The following is a 9,915-nucleotide window of genomic DNA, read 5'->3' on the forward strand; positions in this document are numbered from 1 at the left end:
TCGGCGCGGAGCCGTCCGGTCTCCCGCCTGATGACCCGATCTCGCCCTGCCGGAACGCCGCAACCAAAAGGGGTCGCCATGACGACCCTTCCTACCGGGCCGCCCACTCCACCTAGCGAGCACGGACGCGGCCGTTCAGAGCGCGGCCCGGCATGGATCGCGTACGGCGGTTCTTTCAAAACCGCCGCGGTTACGATCCCCGCTGGTCCCCGCTGCACACAAACCCGGCACGAACCGAGGGCCCGCTTCGGCTAAACATCGATCTAACCGCTATCCCATTTAGCATCGATGCTCCACTTGCATGCTCACACCCCGCGTTCCGTTCCTTGCTCACACATCCAGCCGTTTCCATGCTCTTCTTCATTGCACTTTTTCTGACACACCCCCCAGGTACACTCGTTCCGCTCACAGACTGTCACACACCTGACCACCGCACACCTTAGCACACACTTGTCGTTCACACACCTCACCAACACACCTCTTCGTGCCCCCTCCTCAGTCACATCCTCTGTGACAACCACGGGTGTGCTCTCCTCCGCACACCCAATCATGTGCCTCACTACTCACTCCAGTGTGCATTCCCACACGCACGCGACCACTCCAGGTGTGCATCCTTCCATTCCAGGTGTACATTCTCTCTCACCTGCCACAACCCACTCACGCTCCGTGTCACTCTAACTACTCTCACCACCACACTCGGGCGCGCATTCATCCTTACTCTTGACAGCGCACTCTGTAAGCATGCACTCCTCTGTTACACACCTGTTTCACGCATCCTCTTGCGCACACTCCCGTTACATCCTCCGTAACACTCACCACAGGTGTGCATTCTTCCATTCCATCCCCTGTAACACTCCCCATTACGCGCTTCCATGTGCCCCCCAACACACGCGCTACGACCAACTCACTCTCGACAGCACACACTCCTCGGCGCGCACTTTTTCTTCACACACCCCATAGTCGGAAATCCTCGCACACCTCCTCCTTCACACTCTGTACCTGTCGCACACCTTACCCGTGGCCTCTCACGAACACCCGGGGTCCAAACCAACCCCCAAGCCGACTGAATCTCCCCTCACACCATATACATTTCCGAGTATATCGCCACTCACCTCGGTACCTCGTCGCCGCTTCTCCTCCGCCACCTGCAAACTCTTTATTTGGTTAGCAAGCACATCTTCATGGTTTGAGCACAGACCTTGCACATACTCCATCACTTCCTCCCTTATCTCCTTCTTAGTTTCCCTCCGTCTCTTCTTAATTTCACTCACCCCCTCTTCCACTTCCTCTAATTTTTCCTTTACCTCCTTCACTTTCCCGGTGTGCCCCCTCGATCTCTTCCTCTAATGCCACCTTGACCGTCTCTTTGTGTGTCCTCACCTCCCGTTCTTTCGTCTCCATTGCCTCTGTCACCTCGTCCAACCTTGCTGTTACTCCCTCATGTACCGTCTGACACTCCTTCTTTATGACGGCTACGTCCCTCTTTATTTCCTTCTGGGTCGCCTTCACCCCATCGATCACAGCCGTATTCTTTTGTACCTGTTCCTTCAACTCCCTTTGTCCCACTGTCAGCTGTCCCACCCCCTGCGTCAACTCCTCTATGCCACCTTGTAACTTTGCCGTCCCATTTCTCACCTCTTTCTCCATACGCTTCTCACCTCGCCTTACCTCCTCGCGTACCCCCGAGACATTCTCGCGTACACCTCGTCTTATCTCCTCCCCCATCTCCTCCATCTCTTTAGTAGATGCCGCCCTCATCTGGTCCAATTCCTTATTTTGAGCATCCAATTTAGTTTCTAACCCGATTCTCACCTCCTTTATTTGTTCTCCCATTCGTTTAATTTCCCGGGCGGATTGCTCCCCTATTTCCATCAATTTGCCGTCCATTGTGTTTTCTAACCCCCCTAACCCATTCTTCATCCCTTCCATCTGGTTCTCCTGGGCAGCCATTCTATTTTCCAACCCCGTTAACCCATTCTTTACCTCTTTTATCCCGTTGTCTAACCCCTCAAATTTATTTCCCAACTGTTCACTGGTACCCCTCGCTTCGTTTCTCATTGCCCCCATTTGGCCCCCCATCCTATCCATTTTTGCATTCATTTGGGTCAAGAATAATCTGAGGTCAAACCCGGTTTGCCCAGCGTCCCCAGCCGCCACCGTGGGCTCGCCCTCCGTGGCGCCGCCATTTTGTGACCCTCCAACCACGTGCGCGAGGGCACCATTTTGTGCGCCTGATACCTCCTCAACCACCTCCTCATTGTTCTCCTCCTCCATTTCTCCCACATACATTTCCCCGAGGTACTGGGTCGACTCTACACCCTCTAATTCCCCCACCGGCATCCCGTCGCCTTGACCATCCATGGCACGATTTTCAAATTTAAGATTTTATAAAACAAAATTTTGGGCCTCTCGTAATTTGAGCGCGCTAAGCGCTTCAGGTCCGAATCTCGCTCCCGACACCAATTCTTATGGAACCCAACGTCAGCCTCTGTTCCCCTTAGAGGGGGGATTAATCCCCTCTTCTATAACTGACCGACGTGGTCCCTGACGCTGCCCAGCGACCTCCGGAAAGGCCGGTGCACAGCCCCGTTCGTACCGCAGACAGATGTTAATTGCCGAGCGGTTTTAGCAACCGCGGCACGAACTATTAACAGAAACTAGACCCGATCCTTGAACGTTGGCCAAATCGTGCCACAGGTTTTCAATGGGGAAAAGACAAAGACGACGGATGTGAAGAAGAGGAAGACGAAGGCAAAAGGTTGGAAATACGAATATGATTTATTTGTATCTATTTACACAATGAAAGAAAACAAGGAAGAAGGAAGGATAATAAAATAATACAGAAAGAGGGACGGATCAGAAGGACACAGTGCAATTTAACTTAACTAAACAGGCTTAACTTATACCCCAGGACAAGACACAGGACAAACTCACGTACACATAAGGATGGAATGGCAGGAATGAAGGACTGGAAGGAGAGAGGAAGGTTCAGCTGGGGCAGATGGTTCGGGCTTGATCCCGCACGGGACGTCGGGCTGGACCTCGACCGCCACCGATCCTGGTTCCCGCGGGGTAACGGGTCGAAGCTGCCTGGTGGAGCCAACGCTACTTGGTGGAGTCAAAGCTGCTGGTGGAGTCAAAGCTGCTGGGGGGGGGGGGGGGGGGGTCTGGCATGACGAGTTCTCTCTCTCTGCTCTGCCGTTTCTCTGACGCAACTCTCAGGACTCTCTCATGCTTGCTCTCAGGACTCCTCGGACTCTTGAACTCCTCGCAACGGCTTCCGCGCCCGCTTATATAACGCCTCGGGCGATCAAGCCACCGGCCTCCAGGACACGCCCATCGGTGAGCTCGCCTCGGCCCTGATTGGTCACGAGGGCTCCCCGAACCCACCCTTAGAGGAGGCGTTGGCAATGCCACGCCTTGTTCCCGGCGCTGGGCCGACACCTCCCACCTTCTGCTCCAAGATGACCTCGTGGCTAATGGAGTCTTGCAGCAAAAAACCATAACCCCACAGCAGCAGTGGAATGCAGCAAACCGCCCAATGCAGTTGGCAATTGACGAAAGGGGAATGTGAAGGGAATCTACCTTATTTGAATTCGGTGCAATGGAGTGTTAATTAATGGAAGACACAGCCTTAATCTAGTACACATAATAAGGAGATAACTACTAAACAGGGAGATCTATGATTTGCTACGTGATTGTATATGGAATAACTACGGGAACGACCTTTGACCTTTATACACAACAAATGGAGGAAGGAGGGTGATATTTTACCACCATAAAAAAACACAATTCTCATATCCACAACAATATATATGTATATATATATATATATACATATATATGTATATATATATATATATATATATATATATATATATATATATATATATATATATATATTGTTACAGACGCGGCTTTAGATGTTATATTGACCGAGCGGTGGTGTATTTAACCACGTCCGAACAGTTACTCCCCGATTAAAACCCGATTCCACCCGACGTTGACCAGATCGCCCCACAGATATTCAATCGGGAAATCTCTAAAGCGACCGAAAGAGAATGAAAAAGAAGAAGAAGAAGAATACGGAGGAAGAACAGATTTATTATACACACACAGCAATGGATGGAAGAAGCAGTAACACAGCGAATCGTTAACTTACACTATTCATTTTTACTTAACCCCAAGACAACGAGCAGGACAGGACGTTCACACTTACACAGGGGATAATGCAGGCAGGTAGGGCTTGAGGTGGATTGCTTGAGAGGGAGGCAAAGTCGGGAGGCCGCAGCTCGCAATTCCTCGCGGTTTTGGCGGGAAACCCTCCGTCGTGTATCCGCTGCGGTAGACGTCACGCGCTGGTTCGGCACACCTGCTCCTCTTCTTGGGGTGGAGCCGTCTCCCTCCTTTCAGCGTGTCTCTCCAAAGCTGGTTTCCTTGCCGAGTACCTCTCCTCTTTGGCTTGGAGCGTTTCGCATCTCACCGCTCCTCTTGGTGCAGCCTCTTTGCTCATCTCCCAGGGTCATCTCCCAAGTCATCTGGTAAAGCAGTCCCTTACAGTCGCTTTTATCACCTCGGGCGAAATCAAGCCGCCGGCTCCGAGGGCACGCCTACCGGGTCGCTCACCGCGGTGTTGATTGGCTGTTAGGGCTGGTTCACTCCTTCCCTCTTATGACGAGGTGGAGACACGCCTTTCTTCCCCAACCCTACCTCGTGGCCAATGGTGGTTGAAGAAAACCGCCCAAAATGCGGAAGGCAATTGGAAGGGAGGTTTTGGGGAAATTGGAAGGGCCTACGCTTATTTTGTTTGATAAAATGCAAAGTCAATCTAGTGGGAAACACATATTTAGCCTACATGGAATAAGGAAATACACTATTTAAAAGATATATCGTGACCTGCGTGTAAGTTTCATGGAATTAACTAGGAGGACGGCTGCGACCATTATTTACATTACGAGGATGTTACCATACTTTTGTGACGTTCACATTGTAACGTTTCCACATTCGTTACACTGCACCCTCCTTTCTTCAGGCCCGCCCTCGGGCCTACTAAACTTTAACTTAGTGTGACACGTAGGTGTAATTCCCTCTACAATTAACCTGACCCTCAGTGTGACAATCTTAAAACACAAATAAGTATGTCCCCCTATTGCATTGCACCCTGTCTAACAGACTCAAGCCCACAGCTAACCGAAATACGGAATTATTCTCAAACTATACATTTACGGTGGGGAGCATTATTTACAATGACGTGATTTCTTATTTACAACGCAACCCAGGACCTGTGTTTTTTCTTTTCTTTTTAGGGAACAAGAAAAAAAAGAAATTCCTGTTGGGAAGGAGGAGACAGCACGCATTGCATCGATGCACCAGTACCAATACCACCAAAGCACCCAAAAGCACCCAAAAGCACCACAAAGCACCAAAAGCACCACTAAGCACCAAAAGCACCACTCGGTGCGCAGTCACCATGGTTCATAATAAACACAACAAAACAACTGGTGGTGGTCTTCTCTTTCTCTGCTGGGCCGATGTTCTTCCCGACGTCTTCTGGCTTCATGCGGCCTAGTTGGAAATAATAAAAAGCACAACTTGTGTCCATTTTTATTTAGGGCCTCAGGGGCCAACTAAGGGTGGTCCACCTGTTTGGCATAGGTGCCACCTTACCGAGGTCCGCAAGCAAGATTCCCTGGCCACTATGGCCGGTCTCCAACAGAGGTGCCCTGCCCCAGAACCTGGGGTCCATCAAGTGGTACTTGGCCGCAGAACAGCGGTCCATAAAGTGGTACATCAACGCAATGCATGCTGGTTCTGGGAATCTCGGGCGCACAATGGCCACCTCACGCACGCTCCCCTCGGCACCCAATGGCGCACAGGTCATGTGGGAGACAAAAGAAAGACAATTGAGCGAGGGGTAAGGTCACAAGGGTACACGTCAATAAGGCAATGCAAGGCGAAATGTGTACGGAGGGCGAAGTGAGAAAGCTCGTCCCTACCGTACGTCACCCCCCTGTCACCTACCCTACTCTTGCCCTTACCCCATATGTACAAAATCTACAGATTACCAATTCGTCACCACAATCCCTCTACCTCAAAATTTGCCATCACCAATTCATCATCAATCCTCATAAGGAGGGAGAGATGGAATTACGCACAATGTCACACCTACGTCATGATGCGTCTCACAATCCAAACATTTGCATCATAAATAATAATCAAAACATGGCATGGTGTGGAGTACCTGTCACCTCAGGTGAGTGGATGCAGATGGTGCGAGGAGATCCTTCATCCTAACTATTTTCTAAATGACTTTAACACACTTTACACTACCCGGGGTCTCTCCGTGCCAATCCATTGGCCAACTTACACTATGGGTTCTAATAACCAATTCCCATTGACCAAACTGTGGTGCTTCTCAATTTGGGGTCTCACTCCCCCGATTCATCTCCCGGTGCTCTAGCACAACTTCTGGGCTGCGACGTGTACCTCTCCCAGCAGGTCTACCCACCTGCACACCTCCACCACTGCAGTTGCCACCCGAGCTTACCTGCTCCTCACCCTAACCTATCTAACTGGGGACAGCCCCTCCTGGCTCTGTCACCCCATGGTGCCCTCTGGCACTGGGCTACCCGGGTCCGTCCTCCGGATCCTCGGGCCCCATCCACAACAACTACTACCGGCTCCCAGAGCCCACCTGCGGCCTCACCTGGCCGACATCCTCACAGTGGTGGAGTGCCCAAACAACTACACACACTAACAGGCTACACGCCCAGCCATTTCCACAACACTAATGCACCCATCCAAATACCATTCTGCCACCCGCACCACAGATGCCAATATCCAACCACAATTTACCTGTACCCTCTACCTAACATTTACACTACCCGCCCCGGGTATCCGTGATGGGTGTCCACTCTTCCCCCATTCACACCTTCGCACCATCCACTCCACTCCACAATTTCCACCATTCTCACTCCACGACCATCCATTCCACTACTCCAGATATTCCACACTACCATTTATTCCACACAGCCACATACACCTGTTGTTGCACACCTGTGCCCTCACACCTGGTGCCACCTGCACCCTCCTTTCTTCCTGGACCATTTGGTCAACACAACACGCAATCACCACTACTCCCTCATACACTGCTCCACACACCTGTTCAGTTGCACACCTGTGCAATCACACCTGTTCCATTCTCACCTGTTCAATCCTCACACACACGGCATCATCTCAGCTAACTACTCCCCTCTGAAACTTGCGCTTCCCAGTCGTCCCTTTAAACTATTGCGCTCCCACGTCATTATAATCCACACTAATCTACCTGCGTCCCCACTACAGGTATCAGTCACTAACTAAACTTAACGTTACCTATTGTCATCTTCGCTAGATCCCTACAATTATCCAAGCCCTCCCTGGCTCGGTTGTCATAGCCACCCCATAAACTATTGCGCATTTGCCCCACTGTGAGGGATGGTGGATTTGCCATCCCACCACATCGGGGGTCTTTCACTATCAATTTTGTTCGTCCAGATTCCAACCAATTCAAAAATTTTCCATTTACCGCCAATTCTACTCACTTTTCTAAATTTCGTATTAAATCACTATCACTATCACCATCACCCGTCTACTTATTACATCCTCTCGGTGCGCCAATTCACATCTACAGCCCGGCTTCGTACAGCCGAGCAATGAACGCGGATTCTTTTGTGCCGGCGGCTGGATGCGTCCCGCATTCGGGGCAGGGGCGGGGGCTTACCCGGGCCGAGATCCCACGCACCACCTCGGCGTGGAGCCATCCAATGTCCCGATCTCGACCTGCCGGCACCTCTCAACAAAACGTGGTCGCCATAACGACCCTTCCTATCCAGCTGCCCGCTCCGCCTAGTGGAGCCCGGCCGCGGCCGTTCCAAGCGAGGCACAGCGTGGATCGCGTACGGCGGTTCTTTCGAAACCGCCGTGGTTCGGATCCCCGCTGGTCCTCGCGGCACGCGAAGCTGCCCGACGCGCCCGAGGGCCCGATTCGGCTATAAGTCGTTCTAACCTCTAGCCTGGTTACCGTCGACGCTTCACCTGGATTCTTACAAGCATACGCTACCCCTTTCTTGCTCATACATGCAGCTGTTCCCATTCTCCTCGTACCTTTCCTTACACACCTCGGTACACTCATTCCGCTCGCCGACTTGGTCACACACCTGACCACCGAACACTTTGGCACACATTCGTTGGTCGCACACCTCACCAACACACCTCTTCGCGCCCCCTCCTCGGTCACTTCCTCTGTGACAATCACAGGTGTGCTCTCATTCGCACACCCAACCACGTGCCTCACTACCAACTCAAATGTGCCTTCCCACACACGCTCTACCATTCCAGGTGTGCATCCTTCCATTCCAGGTGTACATCCTCGCTCACCTGCCACAACCAACTCACGCTCCGTGTCACTCTCACTACTGTCACCTCCATTCTTGACAGCGCACTCACCCTTACTCTCGACAGCATGCGCTTTCCCCATGCACCCGTCCGTTACACACCTCTCTCGCGCACACTTTTTCGTTACTTCCTCCGTAACACTCACCACACCGCGCTTCCATGTACCCCCTCGCACACGCGCTTCGACCAACTCACTCTTGACGGCACACTCACTCCTTGGCGTGCACTTTTTCCTCACACACCCCATGGTCGGACATTCTCGCACACCTCTTTTTTCGCACACCTGACCTGTCGCACACTTCACCAACGGCCTTTCACGAACACCCGGATCCAAACCAATCCCCAAGCCGACTGAAGCTTTCCTCACATCATATACATTGCCACTCACCTCCGTACTTCGTCTCCGCACCTCCTTTGCCACCTGCAAACTCTTTATTTGGTTAGTGAGCACCTCATCATGATTTGAACACAGACCTTGTACATATTCCATTACCTCCTCCTGGATTTCTCTCTTAGTTTCTGTCCGTCCCTTCTTAATTTCACTCACCTCTTCTTCCACTTCCTCTAGTTTTTGTTTAACCTCTTTTATTTCTCAGTGCGTCTCCTCAAGTTCGTCCTCTAGGGCTACCGTGACCGTCTCTATGTGCATCCTCACCTGCCGGTCCTTTGTCTCCATTATCTCTGTCACCTCGTCCACCCTCATTGTCAGTTCCTCCCGTACCATCTGACATTGCCTCTGTGTCGCTATCAAGTCATTTTTAATTTCTTTTTGTGTCGCCTTTAACCCTCCGAGTACTGCAGTGTTCCTTTGAACCTGCTCCACTAACTTCGTTTGTCCCTCTGTCAGCTGTTCCACCTCCTTCGGCAGATCTTCTATTCCCCCTTGTAACTTAGCCGTATTATTTCTCACCTCTTTCTCCATACGCTTCTCACCTCGCTTTACCTCCTCGCGCAGCCCCGAAACCTCCTCACTTACCCCTCGTCGTATTTCCTCCATCTCTTTTGTAGATGCCACCCTCATCTGTCCCAATTCATCCCTCTGAGCATCCAGTTTGGTTTCTACCCCGATTTTCACCTCCTCTATCTGCTCTCCCATTTGTTTGATTTCTCGGGCGGATTGCTCCCCTATCTCCCGCAATTTGCCTTCCATCCTATTTTCTAACCCCATTAACCCATTTTTCACTCCCTCTATCTGATTCTCCTGGGCAGCCATTCTATTTTCCACCCCCATTAACCCATGTTTCACCCCTTCTATCCCATTGTCTAACCCCTCAAAATTTTTGTCTACCTTCTCACCGGTACTCCTCGCTTCGTCCCTCATTACCCCCATTTGGCCCTCTAATCGCTATCAGCCCTCATACTGTTTTTCAAACCTCCAATTTGGTCTCCCATTTGTCCCATAAGGGCCCCCATCATTCTGTTTTCCATTTCTTCATTATTCTTGTCCATAAGGGCCTTCATTTGTATAAAAAAAAGGTT

The sequence above is a fragment of the Myxine glutinosa genome, chromosome 7 (assembly GCF_964187855.1).
Source record: "Myxine glutinosa chromosome 7, kmMyxGlut1.1, whole genome shotgun sequence".
NCBI lineage: Eukaryota > Metazoa > Chordata > Myxini > Myxiniformes > Myxinidae > Myxine > Myxine glutinosa.